Source organism: Miniopterus schreibersii, assembly GCF_964146895.1.
Source record: "Miniopterus schreibersii genome assembly, chromosome: 2".
NCBI classification, from domain to species: domain Eukaryota; kingdom Metazoa; phylum Chordata; class Mammalia; order Chiroptera; family Miniopteridae; genus Miniopterus; species Miniopterus schreibersii.
This window is the reverse complement of record NC_138102.1, coordinates 144211907-144231920: the sequence shown is the minus strand read 5'-3', so window position 1 is coordinate 144231920 and position 20014 is coordinate 144211907. Positions and strand designations below refer to the sequence as shown.

Genomic DNA, 20014 nt, shown 5'->3' with positions numbered 1-20014 from the left:
TTCTGTAAAGGGCCACTTGGATATTTACAACATCATTTGCAGGCCATACAAAATTATCAACTTAAAAATTAGCCTGCTATATATTTGGCCAAACATTTAATTAACTCACCCCTAATGTAATGGCTGGAACTGCTGTTGCCTTGGCGGGGCCAGGCCAAATGATTTCATGGGCCCTATACGGCCTGCAATTCCCCACCCGTTTTAACATCCTCAATTCAAGGATTCATACACTTTAGCAAGATAAAAAGTAATCCCTAGCTAACTCTGGGGAAATCTATGCTGTTTTATGACTTTAATAATTAAAGAGCCAAATTTACATTTTAATACAAATATATCCAGCTTCTTCAGTGTGCTTATGGTACTTTCATTTTGTCACTTTGCAGTAACATTGGTAGAAGGGATATTCAACCCCAATATTCAACATGAAATGCTGGATCTGGAACCTTTGATGCCACCAAATTCTTGCAAGCACAAACATTTTTTCCTTTTAAGAAAAGTATTCCAATAACTCATTTCCTAGTTCACATTGGTCATTAATTTTCCTGAAAGAACATAAGCAGTTACAGATAGTCAAGTGAAGTCAAGTTAGTAACTGAACAGAGGATAATAGAAAATCTGAAAGAAAAAAAATGGCAAAGTCCTTACAGTAACAGAATGTAACAAGTATGGTAAAACATTTATAAGCTCATATACATGCAAAGGGGTGATTATAAAAGAGAATGTTTAGAGCTATTAAGTTATTAGAAAGTATATACTATAGAGAACCACTGTACAATTAGCTTTATCTAGGACTAAGATGTGGTTAGAACAACTTATGATATGAAAAGGGTGTGGAAGTGATCATGTGAATCACCCTACTATGAACTCTGGAAAACGTTGTTATATGATACAAGTTGTGCTATATATCATCATGTTTTTGTTTTTGATATTTTTACATGTATTCTCTCCCAATTAGACTCTAACATAGGAAACACTTCAACACTCTAACACCTTATATACTAAGTATTCAACTTCTTTCACAAACATTTACTGTACACCAATTATATACAAGGTACTGGGAATAAGAACAATAAGAACTGGTCCGTGCTGCTAAGCAGCTCACTGTCTACTGAAGTCAGATCCATAAATGGATACTTCCAGCAAGACAATAAAGCTGGAGCAATTGGCAGGTGTGGGAGTCAGGTAAAGAAAAGACTTCCAAAGCAGTAGTTAAGAGTTACATCATCTTAGCCTAAAGTAGCAGAACCTGTTTTTCAATCCATTTGCTCTCTCTAGATTTAACTCATCAGATGAGTGATATGAAGATCATCTTTACGGTTGAGATAATTAATTGGAATCAGGTAAAAATGAATGAGGCTTCCAAAATGGAACTGGGGTGGGAGGAGGAAGGGAACCTTTAAATTGGAAGAAAGTTGAGAAATTATGCTTAAAGAGATGCTTAAGGTTCCACTGTAAAAGTAATTTCAAATTTAGTGTCATTTAGCTTTCAATATGCATCCTGAACACAAATTATAAAGATATAGGAAACCATCTGGTCTATTCCATCCAGAATATCCAATTAGAACCAGAGCCCTAAGTCAAATAGTTGGTAACCTACAAAAGGCTTTACATAAATTTTATAATCACCATCACCCCAAATATAGTAAGTGTACCAAACGTGAAATGAAATGACTTTAACAAGGCTGACTTGAAAGTGATAAAGGAGCAAGTTATTGCCAACAAGATAGTGCAAATACTGCAGAGGCAGCGATAAACAGAAATCACCAAGCTCAAGAGAAACTGGGCATATATCCAGAGAGACCACGTTAGGGTAAACCAAGAAAGAGACGGTTCAAGGGAATTACCAGAAGGCGATGAGCCAGGTAAGCAAACCGTGGCAGTTAAGGGGATTTTCAGAACCTGGGCAGGAGGGTCCAGACGTCTCTTTCTGGTGGTGGCACTAGCGATATCACATCTCAGGGAGATACCAAAGTAAAAGAGTTGGAGAAATGTTTACGTGAGACGCAGAAGTAGTCGAGAAATATCAGTCAGGTCTCACGGAAGGCGGGAGAGGAAGCAGGTGTTACAGAAAGCTGATCTTCCCGGTGAAAACAGCTTTCGCGTGAGAGATGACCCTGCTCTGGCGGGAAAGTCCCGAAATCCCAACCGGCCTGTTTCCCCACGAGGAGAGCTGGGCGCTGAGAGGGGGGTTGCGGTAACGGCAGGGAGACCGCCTCCCCACCACCCAGAAGGAAAAGGCCTGAAGGAACGGCCTCTGGGAGCCTAACGGCCGCCGGCCAGGTCGCCGCCGACCAGGTCGCCGCCGACGAACAGCACGGGGGAGGGGAGGTGGTCCCAGGGGGCGGGGCAGAGGGAGAAGCGCCGTCCCCACAGCCGTCCCGGCTTCCGCCCAGCCCAGCCCAGGTTGCCGGGCCCCGAGCAGCACTGCCTCCCGGCTAAGGCTCCCTCCATCCTCACCCCTCCCCCAGCTTCCCGCCGCCACTCACCGAACCGGAACCGGCTGCTATACGAAGGGGTTTCCGGCCGGGCGCGGAACGCAAAACCCGGGAACTGCCGCGAACCGGAACCGCCTCCCCAACACCGGAAGAGCCGTTGGGCGGCTGCGGATGAAGGGGGTTGGGCGGGAGGTCAAAGAGCACAATGAAGGACCCGCGGAACGCCTGCGCAGTGTGGCGAGGCCTCAGAAACCAAGGAGGCGTCTAAGGCTGTAGTCATAATTTCCCTGAACCCCTTTCAGTTTGGGTTTTTTCTTGTTCTCGGAACACAGTTAGTGCGCCTTTCGTCCTTCGCTTTTTTGTTCCCCCGACCCCCTTACCCGCCGTCTTCTGGTTCCGCTGGCCGATTTTTGCTTACAGCTCTGGTTTCCATGGCAGCTTTCTCTGTGGCCCTGCATCTGCGGGAACCTGTGGCCCCCTTGGCAGATGTAGACCTGAGAGCTAAATCGAGCTCAGGCTATATTGTGTTTTATTGAGAATCAAAGAACATTGGTGTTTGTAGAGGTTTTTGGAGGTAGTTTAGTCTACCAGTTTCAGAGAAGTGAAGTCATTTCCCAAAGTTATAAAGTGCATAGCAGATCTGAGACTAGGAAACAAGTTTCTTAACTTGCAGTCCTGTACTCTGCACCACGCCATGCTTGATTGGCCATTTGGGAAACGAAAAAGGAAAAAAATAAAAGCTTGGGATTGGCATAGGTTAGACTGTAAACATGTAGAAACCTCCAGAACTCGGTGGAGTTTGAAACACTGGTATAGGTGTGAGGAAAGCTGTTGGGGGTCCACCAGAGATCTACTTTTCTAAGTAAAGAGGGGAAAGGACCAAAAGGTCTGCCTTCTGAAGAATTAAGTGGCCCTGGTGGTGCATTGATTAACCTACAATCTGTGCCATACTTTTTAAGAGAAAACAATGGGAGGAAATATGTTTGTTCATTCAGAATTTTAACCAAGCCCCTCAACTCCTTGGGCCCCGTCTAGAAGTTCAGAAATGCTTCTGAGTAGACCCAAATGACAGCCACAGTCTGAGCTCAGACTTGATGAACGGAAGCCTCTGGAGGCCCCCAGCCTTTTAGCTCCTCTTAGCAGCTGGGAAAAGGAGGTGCTTGCCCAGTTCAGGGCATCTTGCTGGGTCAACTGTATAAAACTAGATTATTTGTATCACTTCATATGCTGAATTTCAGTCATAAGGCCTATTAGTATTGAGCATACCTGGTCCGTGTCACTTTTGTCCGTCTTAATCATTTCATAAATCTGTTCATTTGGATTAAACTCTCTCTGTTTCTAGGAGACAGCCATGCATAAAGAGGAAATGCATCTGAAAATTTTCATGTGTGTGATTCAATCTCGCCAGTTAGGCAGGACTCCTCAGAGAACAGGTACCGTTGTCTCCTGAATGGGTTCCCTTGAAGGGAGTCTCAGTACAGGATGTGAGACTTACTAGTGTAAATGCAGACTTTAGGAGCCAACCTCCTTTTTTATTCCATTCCCACTGTGATAAAATATTTGTCAGTCAGTCATTGTTTTTTCCTGGTACAAGTATCAGGTGAGAGTTTGGCCTGGTATGTGGGGCTAAGCCCCAGGCAGATAAGGAGGACCTGGAAATGGAAAGAAAGTGAGATTTATAGAACATGAGCTGCTAGTTGATTTCTTGTCCTTTGTGAATTATTTCAGTCTTTCTGGGCTCACTTTTGGGAGTTCTTCTTGCCATCGTAATTGATACTCCAAAGCCTGTAAAATAAAGAGTCCCAAAGAAAACTGGCTTTCTCTTCTACCCCAGTCTCAAAGAATCTAGTTACATATTCTGCTTTTACCCATTTATATCTAAGGAGTAGAACCTTTCTGAGGTAAGATAGTTGTTGAGAAGAGTCATCACTTTTATGATTTTTTCACTGGATTTATGGGGAAACGGCCCTGGACAGCCGAGAGGCATAGAGGAAATGAAAGTGAGTAAGGAGCACACTCCCTTCTCTGGATCCTACCCTGAGGGTGACCTAAAGATATTGTTTCTCAGCTGGGGAAGCTTCCACTTCCAGCATGCTCATACAAAAGACACCACCTGAGACAGATGTTTCAAAGAGTCTAGATTCTATGGATGATCCAGACACCATTGAAGGTATACCTATTTTTTAAAATGGTGAGGCATGTGGTTAAACAAGGGGGAGGAATGTGGAAAGGAGTACTGGAAAGTGAAAAGTTTATGCATAGCATTATAATTTAGTATAGACCTACAAAATTTGAAATATGAGTTAAAATACAAGGGAAAAACTGTGTGTGTATGGGGGCGGGGAGGGGAAGTTGAGAGAGAGATCATCTTGAAAACTGTAGGAAGAGGGACAGTTCTCTCTGAAGAATAGTGTGATTTCATCAATAGCAAGTCAATTGATGCCCTTATAATTGTAAGCTACCAATCTGGTTTATCCTATTATCAGCAACCTTGACAGGTAAAAATGTGAAACTTAAAAATGGATTAGATTAAGGAGTTATATTGCAAAGTGATTCCAAATATAGTAAAAAATATTCACCTTAGGAACCATTTAATAACAAATTTCTCTTGTATATATTAAGTAGTGTTCAACTCATAAGCAGTTTATATGAAACTTCAGAAACACATCTCTGTTCCTTCTCAACTGAAATATGTCTATATTAGAGTCAGTTCCTGCAAATATTTATTGAGTTCCCACTATGTGCCCAGTAATATACTTGAAATGATAGAGTTTAAATATAGGGTGATGCAAAAAAATGTATACACACACTTCGAATAATTATGAAGTCAGTGTTTATTAAAATACATTTCATTTTCAAAACTGAGCTATCAGCTGTTAAAGTGTGTATATATTTTTGGGGGGGACACTGTGTGTGTGTGTGTGTGTGTGTGTGTGTGTGTGTGTACACATAACCCTGCCATTGTCCCAATAGTTTACATTTTAGAAATTCCTTAGAGGTTATGTGTCCAACTCTCTATATTTTCAGAAGGAATTCAGGTCTGAAGGTTTTCCTCAGAAGTTAAATTCATTGGAATAATCACTCCCAGCACTTGTGAAATATATAGCACAACTTATTCAATAATTTTTTTGAGCATTTACTATTTGAAGTCATTGTACTAGGCTCAATAGGAGATGAGGAAATGAACTAGACACTGCCCATCCCCCAGAAGCTGCCGATTAAGAAAGGAGATAATAGGAGACAATGTGTAAGTTAAGAGTCTGATTACTTTGGTTCAAAAAGTTGAATTTCAAAAGAGGATGTCAATTTGCTAGGATGCAACGTCTCAATGAATTGAGAAGATACTTTTGATAATGACAGTTTTACAGCTTATTTTATACATTAGCATCAAAGGAGGAGCTCTAAGGGGGGTTACATGAAATTCTTTGGTGGTAGATTAGAGAGTCAGGAGAAAGCAAAATGGGGAAATCTCTGAGATTGGGTGAAGAGTAAAATGGAGAGACACATACTTCTTTTACATGGCTGGGTGTAGATAATTAACAACATTTACAGCACAGAGAGATGGTCTTCAGGAACAACATAACAACGAGGGGTTCTGTGGTCTCAGCTCTGGTGCTGTGGGTATGCCCTGAGGGGTCTGGAAAAGATTACTCTGACGTTCCCCAGGTTCAAGCAAACAAAACACAGAGGTATGTTATCTTAGATGCAAAAAGACAATAGGCTTACTTAAGTAAAGATTGACCTTTGTCAAGGAAGCTACAGGCCTAGGATGTGACTACCTGCCATGAGCCCCTTTTAGTCAGGAATTTTTATGTTCAGACCATTGGATATGGTTACTTTCAGTCTCTGAGTTTGTAGAGCCTGCCATGCTGGCTCCCCTGGGCTTTCAGGTTTAGTATGTGGCTCCTTTTTTTGGTCCATATATGGCAAGTGTGTGTTGCCTGTGTCCCTTTAATCAGATTTGCTTTGCCCATGCATAAAAAGCCACTAGGTACAAGAAATAAACCCAGCTGGTGGCCTTGTCCTATAGTTTCTTGAATTTGTATAGATTATTTCTTTTTTCTTGGTGTTTACTTATTGATTTGAGAGAGACATCAATTTGTTGTTCCACTTATTTATGCGTTCTTTGGTTGATTCTTGTGTGTGCCCTGATGGGGGATCAAACCCTCAACCTTGGCATATCTGGATGATGCTCTAACCAACTGAGCTACCTGGGCAGGGCTTGATTATTTCTTATTTGCCCTCATCTTTCCTGCTTTTCCCATTCCCATGTTGCTCTATACCTAACACTCTCAGACCCCCACCTTTGCTCTGATGATCCATTTGGACCTACCTCTGTGGTTTGAACTCAGCAGTATCCCATGGGAAAAATTCTGATGTTCAACTTCAGCCTTTAAGCATTGAGGCCTCGGGTAAGAGCTACATTTAATTCTTCCAGCTTTCCCACTAGAGATGCGGAATCCAATACCTTCCCTATTAGCCCTAGTGGGATCGCCATCCTCCTATTTTGCCTTCTCCCTGTCTGCATCTCTGTTTCATTTCCTTCTGCTTTCCTTCTTACCTCCCTCCTTCTCTCCCTCCTTTTTGTTCCTTCTGAGAAAATTTGCACACGCTATCAGGCTTTGTAAACAAAATAGGTACATTGCCCATCATGAAGTTTATAGTCTTGTGGGAGTAAGATAGTAATCACATAATCACACACATGGTCGGGTCATTAGAAAGGTGCTAGTACAGTGAAGGAAAATAATACCTACCACGTAATCAGAGTGTAAAACAGGAGGCCTAATCTGACCTGAGAAGTCAAAAAAAAAAACCTTTCTCAGGAAGACCTGAAAGATAAATATGCACTAGCCTGGCAAAGAGGAAAGAAGAGCTCTCTAAAAAAAAGGACAGTGGGGCCCTGGCCAGCTTGGCTTAATGGTTAGAGCGTCAACCCACGGACTGAAGGGTCCTGGGTTTGATTCCAGCCAAGGACATGTACCTCGGTTGCAGGCTCAATCCCCGGCCCCGGTCAGCTCGAGAGCAGGAAGCAACCAATTGATGTGTCACTTTCACATCGATGTTTCTCTCTCTCCCACACCCTTACTTCCCTGCCCTCCTTCTACTCTGTCTGAAAAGCATGGAAAGAATATCCTTGGGTGAGGATTACAAAAAAGAAAGAAAGAAAAGAAAAAGGAACAGTAGGCTCTGAAATGAGGAGTTTGGCTCATTGGAGGAGTGAGAGGAAGAGTAGCTGGAGAGTGAACTATAAAAATTGTATTAGGGTCAAATTGTGCTGTGCCTTCTAGGTTTTATCACTGCCAAGCTATGAGAAATCACTAAAGAGTGACAGGATCTTTAAAGAGGAATTTGTGTTTTAAAAGATCATTTTGGCTCCTGGATTTAGGATGGATTGGAAGGAGCAAGAGTAGTTACCTGGATAATGCCACTGCCTTGCTCCATTTCTTGCATGCAGGCAATGCAATTCTATTGGCAGAGGTGAGCCCAGAGCGACTACTGATGCCAAAACACACCAAAATCCTGGCCTGATGTTCTTCTGCTGCTGCTGCCAGCCTGAAAAAATCAAAGGGACTCCCTCCAGGATGTCTGCTCTTTGCTCTAAGTGAAGCTATGTATAGAGATGCGGAGCTCTAGTTCTCAAGAAAAATGGAAAACATTTTGTTTCTAGGCGTACACTTGGCAGGGAAGCAGCTACAGCTGCTATTTTCTCCAACTCCCTGCCAATCACTGTAGACACCTCTGCCTAAATTATGATGAAGCTGTGTGTGTGTGTGTGTGTGTGTGTGTGTGTGTGTGTGTGTGTGTGTTTCTGGGCTATAGAGGATCAACTCCCAACATAAGGAGGCATTTGGTCCTGCATTGGGGCACAGGAAGGGATTGAGTCACCCAGGCCCATAACCTTTGCAAAGAAAGGTGGTTAGCATTCCCAGATAGCCACTCATGGGGGACAACTACCTCCAGGACAAAGGCTCAGGGCCAGCTTTGTGGGCCAGGCTCTGGACCAGCAGATCCAACTGCTATCAAAAGCTTCTCCTGCCCTGGCTGGGTAGCTCAGTTGATTAGAGCATCACCCTGATACGCCAAGGTTGTGGGTTCAATCACCACTCAGGGCACATACAAGGAGCAACCAATGAATGCATAAATAAGTGGAACAGAAAATCGATACATCTCGCTCCCTCTCCCTCCCTCCCTTCCTCTCTCTAAGCATGGCCTTAGGTGAGGATTAAAAACAAATATATATTTTTTAAAAAAGGTTTTCCTATGCATAAACCTCTCCTGTTCACTGATGGGCAACCAGCCTTGGTTGTAACCTGTGACTCCTGAGACTACTATTTACTGGGCTGCAAACTGAGGATCATGGCAAGATGGAAGTGCCATACCCATCTGCCCTCTGTGCCACAGCTGCTCCCCAGAAGCACGAGACCTTACTATCATATTCTTTACTTCATATAGGCTACCAGTCATCAGGATTGCCATGCCCCCATCACCCCTCTGTTCCTTTGACAGAGTACTCACATGTACGTGGTTTATGCAGACTGGGATGCAAAGTTACCCTAATATAGTGAGTGCAACTGATATGTAGAGATGATCACTCCCCACACCCCAGGTTCTTTCTAAGCAGTTATACTTCCTTTCTGCATCAGAGACAAGATTCTCCATATATAGATGCGATGTTATAGTGATCCAATGACCTGCATTCTTGCTGCAGGACAATCAGTGGGAGTTCTGTCTCTACCAAGATTGCCTTAATCTCAACCTTGAGCTTCTGATCCCAACCTTCCAGGACGAACTCCAGAGAACTTGGGTTTTCCTGAAGCTAAAACTCTCAGGGCTTTTATAACACCAATTGAATTGGGAAGATCATTGGGTGAAAAAATAGCCTTACAGATGCTCTTCTTCTAGTCAAATATGCAAGGATACCAGTAGACCTGCAGATCACTTTTTTATCTTTCATTGATTAATAGAGATGATCTTATATATCCTCTTGGACCAGCCAACTCTGGGCAGTCCCTTATTAAACTACCTCTCAATTAACCCAGGGAAATGTATTGAAGAGCCTAGAGGTATATTCCTTGGCCCATATGCTTACTAAACAGCTATGCCTTCCACATTAGTCTTTACACTTTTTTGTTTTTTGTGGGGTGTTTTTTTTTTTGTTAATCCTCACTCAAAGATATTTTTTCCATTGATTTTTAGAGAGAGTGGAAGGGAGGGAGGGGGAGAGAGAGAAAGAGAGAGAGAGAAACATTGATGTGAGAGAGACACATCAATTGGTTACCTCCTGCATGTGCCCTGACAGGCAAGGGATCGAACTTGCAACCCAGGTACATGCCCTTGACTGGGAATCAACCTCGATCTCCTGGATCATAGGTTGATGATCAACCGCTGAGCCACACTGGCCCGGTCCAGAGTTTGATTTAGTTGGTTCCAGGTAGGGCCTGAGATTTGCATTTGTGACAAATATCCAGGTAATGCTGAATCTACTGGACTGGAACTGAGAACCACTGTCTTAATCCAGTGCCCTTTGTCAGTAACTTTAATATTAGTGCCTGGTGGAGGCTCCTGTCTCCAGGGGTCATCCTATCCCAGCTAGAGCTAAAGATAACTCTCCAGCACAGACAATGGTTTCATACCTATACCCAGGGCCTGTCCTCGTGGAGTTTACATCCTAGTGGAGGAAGACAGGTAATAGTATATTAGTCAGGTAATGACTAGACGAGATCCAGGGCTTATATAGAAGTGAGAAGACAAGTTAGGTATTCGGTTCAATCCAAAGAGAGGCCCATACCTAATTGCTGCATGTATTTCACAGCATCAATCCACCATATCATGGTAGCCCATTTAAAATTCTAATTCTAGCCCGGCTGGCATGGCTCAGCAGTTGAGCATCGACCTATGATCCAGGAGATCTCGGTTTGATTCCCGGTCAGGGCACATGCCTGGGTTGCAGGCTCAGTCCCTAGAGGGGGGCGTGCAGGAGGCAGTCAATCAATGACTCTCTCATCATTGATGTTTCTATCTCTCCCCCTCTCTCTTCCTTTCTCTGAAATCAATAAAGACATATTTTTAAAAAATAAATCTGATTCTAGTCCAAAGGGAATCTTGGTGACCCTCTGGTATGACACTCCTAATTTGTTCCTGCCTCAGAACCTTTGCTTTTGCAATTCTCCCCGTATGAAAGCTGTCCCTGCAAATGGTATCACAGCTTTCTCTCTCATTTGCTCAGACCTTTCTTAAAATGTCATCTCAGCAAGCTTTTTCCAGTCAACCGTACTTAATATAATGTCCGTGTTGCTCTGCTTCTTTGCCCTGTTTTGTTTTTCTTCAAAGCACTTAACACTACTGACTAATTTGTTTATTATCTGCTTTCCTCACTAGAATGTAAGCTGTATTTCCCAATTCTGGATCCTCTTGAGTCTAAAATAGTGCCTAACATGAATTTATTGACTGAATCCACGAAACCTATAATGTGCTGTTTCCTATTCTTCATGATAGAGTCACACCTGGATGACTGCTATGCCTACTGCTCGCCCCTAAACGCCCCCGTGTACCATCACTGCCGTAACCAAGATCATCTTCATCTTCTCGTCACCATGGCCTAAGTATAGTCTGTAACCATCCATAGTCATTATACCATCCTAGTGGTAGTAAGTGGACTCATAAGCATGGCATACAACATCCTCTTTATTGTCCCCCATCTATGCCAGCCTTTGGTGATCATTGTCAAAAAGATCTTCTGTCCTCATGAACTACTCAACTTCCTGGCAGTGATGTCTAGTTTTATCCTGGTTTTGAGGATACTGTCCAAAGCTCTTTACATCTTCATTTACCTACAAGGGTTAATGGTCAGAGTATGTGAATCAAGTAGTTTAGAATATCTCAGCTGGTTTACTATCTAGCTGCTGCAGAATTCTCTTTAAACATATTCTTATACTTTTCTACTCCAGAATACCTTCTTTTATAATATTATAATTTCCCCCTATGGTTTGCCTGGACTTCATGCCAACACCCTAATAGCTGACTGATACCTAGAATACTCCGGGAAGCCTAAGAGAACTTTCTAAATGCCTTCCTGTACACTGAGGATCAATACAAAGAATATGCCTTTCATTGAGATATAATTTGGCTCTCCTTTGTGCACGTTCGCTTTACCTTACATGCTAAAAACAGGAAGACCACCGGCAGCTAGTACAAGATAGAAGGAATGGTCGACTTTAACCACATGGCCTTCAGGGTCCATCTGACCTTCTTGTGGGTTCAGTCCTTCTTCCTCCTCACTCTCTAGCGAGTTCCCTAAACCCTGAATTCTAGCTACCAACCTCAATAACTAATTATATCTGGGACAAAGTTGTAGCCTTCCAGCAGGACCCTAGCTATTTCCTATGCTTGAGACATTAGAATGGATATACGTTCCCTCGAGAAGCCTATCAGAAGGCCCCATGTTCTTTTCCAGTGCAAAGCCAGGACATTTCAGCTTTCTCCTCCAGAGGAAGGGTTCATAGTGTCCTTTTCCAGCAAAGAAAATAATCTTGGAATGAGTACAAATTCAACTACTGGCCTAGTTTGGTTGCCTTGGGAACTTGTTGGCACCATCTCTTGTCTGACCATCTAACTTGCTGCTTTGCTCTGTGATTTCTGGTCCTCTGACTCCGCTAAGCTGTGAACCTTACTCCTGAGACTTTCTTTAAGCACCCTAGCTTGTATAACAATGTTTAGACCCCTTCCTCAGCCCACTCCTCCTTAGTCACCATACTATGTCCATCTGTAGGCTTCATGTACCAACACCCTGCCTTAAGGGATGCTTTTCAGCCTCTCCCATTGGAGAGATGAGGATTGGACATACACCATATTTTCTAGAACTACATAGATCTCAAACATTCTGCCTTCCATTCATCAAATTATGCAACCAAATTTTGATTCATAAGTCAACCATCACTACCTAAAGTATCCCTTCCAAGTTGTTAAGGTTCCTGGGAAACTATATTTGAAATTTAAAAGTTGTTTGATAAGCAGAAAATTAGGAAAAAGTGAAATGTATGGTCTTGGAGTTTAGGAGTAAAATTAAGGAAAATCCATTTTTAAGGAGCTATGACTGTTTCATCATATCATTTATCTCTCTAGTCCTGGAATAATTGTATCTTACCCTTATCTTTCTCTCAAAGAGTATTAAAGAAACACTACCAAATTCATACTATCCAGACTTAATTTTTTTAAAAGATTTTAAAATTAATTTTTAGAGAAAGAGGAAGAGGGAGAGAGAACCATCAATGTGAGAGTGAAACATTGATTGGCTGCCTCCTGCACACCCTCTGCTAACGATCAATTCCACAACCTCAGCCCCGACCAGGAATCCAACCAGCAACCTTAGGTGCACGGGAGGGTGGTGCTCAACCAATGGAACCACACTGGCCAAGGCTCAGGTTCAATTTTTTTTTTTTTTTTTTACTCCATTTACCTTCAACTAACATATTCGTTTCATGAGAACTTGATACATTACAATTGTTAATTTGGTTGTTGATGTCTTAAATTATATCCCAGTTCCAATGAAATGTAAACTTTCTATGAACCTTTGATAGTCCCTCTAGAATATAAACTCCATGAAAGCTTGTTATACCTTAGTACTTGGCACAGTGGCTGGCACATAATGAGTCCTCAATAAATGTTTGTTAAATGTATGAATGAATTAATAATAAATAGGGGTTTCCTCAAGATTCTTATCAGGAAGACATTTATATCTATTTCTTAATGTGGCATATTTCTTCCATTATCTATTCCTTATTTTGTGTTGGATTTTAATAGTTTAACTTTCAGAAAGTAACATCCTCAAGTTTGGAGATAGCACTAAAGTGACCAAAGGCAAAACCTAAGTTCCTCTAAGAAAATTCTTCTTTTCTGGGATTTCTACCACAACTGACCTGAAGGTTCCCTAGGTGGCATTTAAGATGATATGCCCTTGATTTGTGCTCATTTAGTTTTCCAAGAACTCTTGGGGATGATTGATCCTGGACAGAAAAAGGGATCTAAAGAATCAAGTGTCTTGGGGATAAGGCTATGAGTAACTGAATGACACTTCCTTGCCTTTGCCTAGTTAAGGTATATTCATGAACACAGTAATTCATTAAGAACACTTTCAGTGAAGGCACAGGAGTTGGTAGTGGGTAAATGGAGGAAGAGATAGATTGCCTCTTCAGTTTCAGCCTTCAGCTTTATTGTTGGAATGACACACCCCAGAATGTGTGGGGAGCTTTTTCAGCTTTTACTTTTTCAAAATTTTAAGACCTCTTTATTGAGGTAAAATTTACACATCATAAATTTTACTCATTTAAAGTATGTAATTTGGACTTCCAATTTCCCACATAAGGAGCTTAGAAATCACCACTTCATCCTAACAAGCAGAAGTAAAAGGACAGAAGTATCAACAATTCTTCTTGGATCCATAACAGAGGGGTTGACATAGGGCAAACTGCTGACCCTAACATTGGAGAGACAGAGAGGCAAATACAGTTCATCAAAGCTTACTGGAGCAGAGACCCACCAGTGGAAGCCTCCTCAGGAACCAGTGATGGGATAGGAAAACCTGAACTGTAATTCATAAATTGTTGGAGGCTCAGTGTGGACAACTCTGGGAGTTAAAACCTGGGAGACCCAGTCAAAGAGAGGGTTCCAGAATATTGTGAAATTTTTCTTCCAGAAGCTTGACCAGATTCCCACAGTAAATATCAGAGAAAAAGCTCCTCAGGCTTCTTGCAGGGGGAGGAGAAAAGAAGTCATTTTGAAATATCCCAGAGCACTCTGTTCTCAGGGAAAACTAGTTAACCAAAGCCTAACTTGCTGGGGTATTATCTGTCTAGTAAGAAAAAATTACAAGGCATATATACAAAGGCAAAAAACACAATTGGAAGAGACAGAGCAAACATCAGAATCAGACATGCCAGAGATGTTGGAATTATCAGATAAGGAATTTAAAACACCTAGAATTAATATACTAAGGACTCTTATGGGTAAAACTGACATCATGCAAGAACAGATGAGCAATGTAAGCAGAGAGATGGAAATCCTAAGAATGAACCAAAAAGAAATGCTGGAGATACAAAAATAACTGCAATGGAAATGAAGACTACCTTTGATGTGCTGCTTATCAGTAGACGAGGCATGGTTGTAAAAAGAATCTCTGAGCTAGAGGATATATCAATACAATCCTCAAAAAACAAAAAGCAAACAGAACAAAGACTGGAAAAACAAAAACAAAAACAGAACAAATTACCCAATGACTGTGGGACAACTACAACATGTATAAAATACATAAAATGGGAATACCAGAAGGAGAAGAAAGAAAAGATCAGAAGCAATATTTGAAGCAATAATGACTGAGCATTTCCCCCAAATTAATGTCTAATGTCAGTCATCAAACTACAGATCCAGGAAGCTCAGAGAACATCAAAAGTGATAGATGCCCCCCCAAAACTATGCAACCTGGCTTGTGCCCTGACCGGGAATTGAACTGGTGATCTCTTGGTTCTGGGGTCAACACTCAATCACTGTGTCATACCAGCCAGGCTGTTTTTCTTATTCTTAATTGACCTAACAGATAACAGTTTATTCAAAATAATAATAACGTATTTGATTATGTATACCCATGTATGTAACATATACATATGCTTATGTATGTTTATATATAAGTGAATAAATGACAGCAGTGATACAAGGGACAGGAGGAAGGAATTGGGATTATTTCGTTATTATAAGGTACACTACCTGGAAGTGGTGTGGTGTTATTTGAAAGTGAACTTGCATTAGTTGTAAATATACATTTCAAACTCTAGGGAAACCACTAAGACCAGTAAACAAATATTACTGATATGCTAAGAAAGGAGAGAAATGGAATCCTATATAATGTTCAATTAAAACCACAAAAGGCAGAAAAAGAGTGGAAGGCAAAAACAGAAACAAGGAACAAAGGCAACAAATAGAAAAACAGTAATGAATATTGTAGATGTTAATTCTATTTCAATAATCACTTTGGCACCAATTAAAATACCAATTGTCAGAGTGGATCAAAAAACATAACCCAACTATATATTGTCTCCAAGAAACCCACTTTAAATATAAAGATACATGCATATTAAAAGTAAATGGATATCCTGGCCAGTGTGGCTAAGTGGTTGAGCATCGAGCTATGAACCAGGAGACCATGGTTTGAAATTCCCAGCCAGGGCACAAGCCTGGGTTTCAGGCTCAATCCCCAGTAGAGGGAGTTCAGGAGACAGACGATCAGTGACTCTCTCTCATCATTGATGTTTCTATCTCTCTCTCTCTCTCCCTTCCTCTCTGTGAAATCAATAGAACATATTTTTTTGAAAAATAAATGGATAGAGAAAAACATACCATGCTTACACTAATCAAAATAAAGCAGGGGTAGCTATGTTAATTTTAGACAGAGCAGACTTCAAAGTAAGGAAAGTTATCAGGGACATAGAAGGTCATTCATTAATGATAAAGGGGTCAATTCTCCAAGAAGACATAGCAATTCTTAATGTGTATGCACCAAACAACACAGCGTGAAACTACGTGAGGCAAAAACTAGTAAAGCTGCAAGGATAAATAGATTAATTCACCATCAGAATGGGAGACATTAACACCCTTCTCTCAGAAATGGAGAGATCCAGCAGAAAGCAAATGAGATCATAGTTGAACTCAGTAACAACATCAATGAACTGGATTTACTTGACATCAACAATTCATCCTAGAACAGCAGAATACACATTTTTCTCAAGCTCACATGGAACATTCACCAAGATAGACCACATTCTGGGCTATAAAACAGGCCTTAACAAATTTAAAATAACAGAAATTATACAAGGCCTACTCTCAGGCCACAACTAAATTAAACTAAAAATCAACAGAAAGATCACTAGAAAGTCCTTAAATATGTGGAGATTAAACAACATGCTTCTAAATAACACATGGGTCAAAGAGGAAATCTCAAGAGAAATTTTAAAATATTTTGAATTAGACTTCTGGTCAAGATGGTGGTATAGGTAAACATGTTACTCACCTCCTTCCACAACCACATCAAAATTACAACTAAACTACAGAATAACCACCATTCGGAACCACCTGAAATTGAGCTGAATGGAAGTCCTACAACTAGGGAGTTAAAGAAGAAGCCACATCGAGACTGGTAGGACAGGCAGAGATGCAGAATGGGCTGGTCCCACACCCACGGGTGGCAGATAAAAACAGGAGGGATATCTCAGCTGTGGAGGTCCCCCCTGAGGAGTGAGGGGTCCCAGCCCCCTACCAGGCCCCCCAGCCCAGGGTTCCAGTTCTGGGAAGAGAAGTCCCCATAACTTATGGCTGTAAAAAATGTAACTTCTGGCTATAAAAAAACAGGAATAACCTAGCCGGGTAGCTCAGTTGGTTAGAGCATCGTCTCAATACGCCAAGGTAGTGGATTTAATCCCCAGTCAGGGCACATAGAAGAATCAACCAATGAATGCATAAATAAATGGAACAACAAATTAATATGTGTCCCCCCCATCTCTAAAATCAATAAAAAATAAAAAATAAACCTATTTAAAAACCAAACAATCCAGTGGAAATTGAGGCTGAGGAAGACAGATGCTGCTGGAGTCCCAGGCATTTCCTCTTAAAGGACCCACATGTGGACTTACTCGGACTCGCTCGCTCTAAGCTACAGCACTGAGGCAGCAGCTCAAAAGGCGCAAGGACACGAGAGAGACTGAGTTATCTGGCATCGGGGTGAGAACTGAAGGGGCAGCTTGCTCCCAGACAGAAGTGCTAGCCATTGTTCCTTTTCTGAGCCCTTCCCCCACAGAGGTGGCAGGCCAGCATCATATCTGAGACTCCATAAACCTGGCCTACACCGTTTGCCCCACCCTGGTGATTCCCTGAGGCCCTGCCCCACCCAACTTCGGGCCCACCCAAGCTGTTTCCAGTGGCTTTTCCATACGAATGGATTGTGTTGGTTTATGCTTCAGATTTTCCTAAAATCTCTCAAAAAAGCAGCATCTAGCCTCAGTGAGTCCTGTACCTCTTGCTAACTGGCCCTAAGCCTGGCACTATCAGCAGCCTTGGTTCACAGTTTGCTCTTGCTGGTCCACCTCCAAGCCCAGTACTAGTAGCAGCCATCTGCAAATCGCTTTGTAGCTCATGCAGGGTGCTCCTGGGAAGAACACAGGCAGTGGCTGACTTGGTCTGCATCTCCCGAAAAGCCCCAGAGCCAGCACACCCAGTGGACAGCTTCAGACCACATCCAAGCACCTAGCCATTGTTCCTTCACAAGCCACACACTCAAAGAGTGGACTGAGTGGGCACCAGAGCCCTGCTGAAGTAAGTTCTGCTCTGTCGGATAAGCCCCTGCTCAACTGATCTTCAATAGTGGTCAGAAGTCTGTGGTCAATGGTCACAGTTATTACGGCTGATCAGCCTGGGGGTAAATCCCTCCCATTGACATTCCAACAGCAATCAAGGCTCAATTACAACTGGAAGGTGTGCATAGCCCCGGGGGAGGGGGAAAGACACCTTAAGTGCCCAGCTTGGAGGATTGGGGAGGCTTCGGCACTAGACCCTACAAGACACCTACTACATTAGTCCACCCTGCCAAGCCTGGGACATGTAGCAGCTCTCTCTACCTAATACATAGAGACAAACACAGGGAGGCTGCCAACATGAGGAAACAAAGAAACATGTCCTAAATGAAAGAACAGAACAAAACTCCAGAAAAAGAACTAAATGAAATGGAGACAAGTAATCTACTCTCTGCAGAGTTCAAAACACTGGTTATAAGGGTGCTCAATAAACTTAGTGAGAACTTCAACAGCATAAAAAAGGACATGGAAACCATAAAAAAGAACCAGTCAGAAATGAAGGATACGCTAACTAAAATGAAGAATAATTTACAGGGAATCAACAGTAGACAGATGAAGCTGAGAATCAAATCAGTGATTTGGAACATAAGGAAGCAAAAAATGCCCAATCAGAACAGCAAAAAGAAAAAAAGAATCAAAATAATTAGGATAGTTTAAGGCGCTACTGAGACATCTTTAAGTGTACCAACATTTGCTTTATGGGGTGCCAGAAGGAGAAGAGAGAGCAAGAAATTGAAAACTTATTTGAAAAAAATAACGACAGAAAATTTCCCTAATTTGGTGAAGGAAGTAGACATACAAGTCCAAGAAGTGCAGAGAGTCCCAAACAATATGAACCAAAGAGACCCACACCAAGACACATCATAATTAAAATGCAAAAGGTTGAAGACAAAGAGAGAATCTTAAAAACAGCAAGAGAAAAGCAATTATTTACCTACAAGGGAGCTCCCTTAAGACTGTCAACTGATTTCTCAATAGAAACTTTACCGGCCAGAAGGGAGTGGCAAGAAATATTCAAAGTGATGAAAATCATGGAACTACAACCAAGATTACCCAGCAAAGCTATCATTTAGAATAAAAAAACAGATGAAGAACTTCCCTGACAATGAAAAGCTAAAGGAGTTCATCACCAACAAACTAATATTATATGAAACATTAAAGGGTCTTCTTTAAGAAGAAGAAGAAAAGATTAAAAATATGAACAATAAAATGGCAATAAATAGATATCAATAATTGAATCTAAAAAACAAAAGAAAAAGCAAGCAGAACAGAAACAGACTCATAGATACAGAGAACATTTTGATGGTTGCCAGATGGGAGAGGGGGTCAGGGGATGGGTTTAAAAAGGTGAAGGAATTAAGAAGTAAAAATTGGGCCCTGGCCAGTGTGGCTCAGTTGATTGGAGGGTCGTCCCATACACCTAAGGATTGAGCAAGGGTTTGATTCCCAGTCAGGGCACATACCCAGGTTATAGGTTCGATCCCTGGTTGGGTACGTATGGGAGGCAACCGATCGATGTTTCTCTCTCACACTAATGTTTCTCTCTCTCTCTCTCCCTCTCCTTCCTCTCTCTCTGAAATCAATGAAAACATATCTTCAGGCGAGGATTTAAAAAAACAAGTACAAATTGGTTGTTACAGAATGAAGATGTGTAAAGTACAGCATAGAGAATATAGTAATAATATTCTAATAGCTATTTATGGAGTCAGATGGGTGTGAGATTTATGAGGATGATCACTTAGTAAGTTATGTAATGTTTAATCACTGGGATGTATACCTGAAACTAATATAATAATGTATGTCAACTGTAGTTGAAAATAAAAAATGATAAGATAAATTTTAAAAAATTTTAATTAAAACTATTTTGAATTAAATAAAAATGAAAACACAACTTATCAAAATTTGTGAGAGGCAGCAGAAGCAGTGCTTAGAGGGAAATTTATAGCATTCACTGCATATATTAGGAAAGAGGAAAGATATAAAATTAATAATCTAAGTTTCCACCTTAGAAAAACCAGAAAAAGAAGAGCAAATTAAATCCAAAGTAAGCCAAAGAAAAGAAATAATTAGAACAAAAATCAATAAAATTGAAAATAGGAAATTAATAGAGAAAACCAATGAAAGCAAAAGCTAATTCTTTAAAAAGAACAATAAACTCTATAAGCCTTTAGCCGGGCTAAGAAAAAA

General features: G+C 41.4%; 2 protein-coding genes across 6 annotated transcripts in view; one reads left to right on the top strand and one right to left on the bottom strand.

Moving 5' to 3' along the window:
- The window catches only part of SENP1 (SUMO specific peptidase 1), a 46467-nt gene extending 43905 nt beyond the window's left edge, over positions 1–2562 (bottom strand). For 3 of the 5 annotated variants that reach the window (XM_081129877.1, XM_081129881.1, XM_081129879.1), the window contains exon 1: positions 1845–2483. The gene's annotated coding sequence lies outside the window, so the exon portion shown is untranslated. The other 2 variants (XM_081129880.1, XM_081129878.1) reach the window with 2 other exon arrangements.
- The window catches only part of PFKM (phosphofructokinase, muscle), a 46886-nt gene continuing 28556 nt past the window's right edge, over positions 1685–20014 (top strand). The window contains exon 1 of the mRNA XM_081129875.1: positions 1685–1862. The gene's annotated coding sequence lies outside the window, so the exon portion shown is untranslated. The remainder of the gene's footprint in view (positions 1863–20014) is intronic.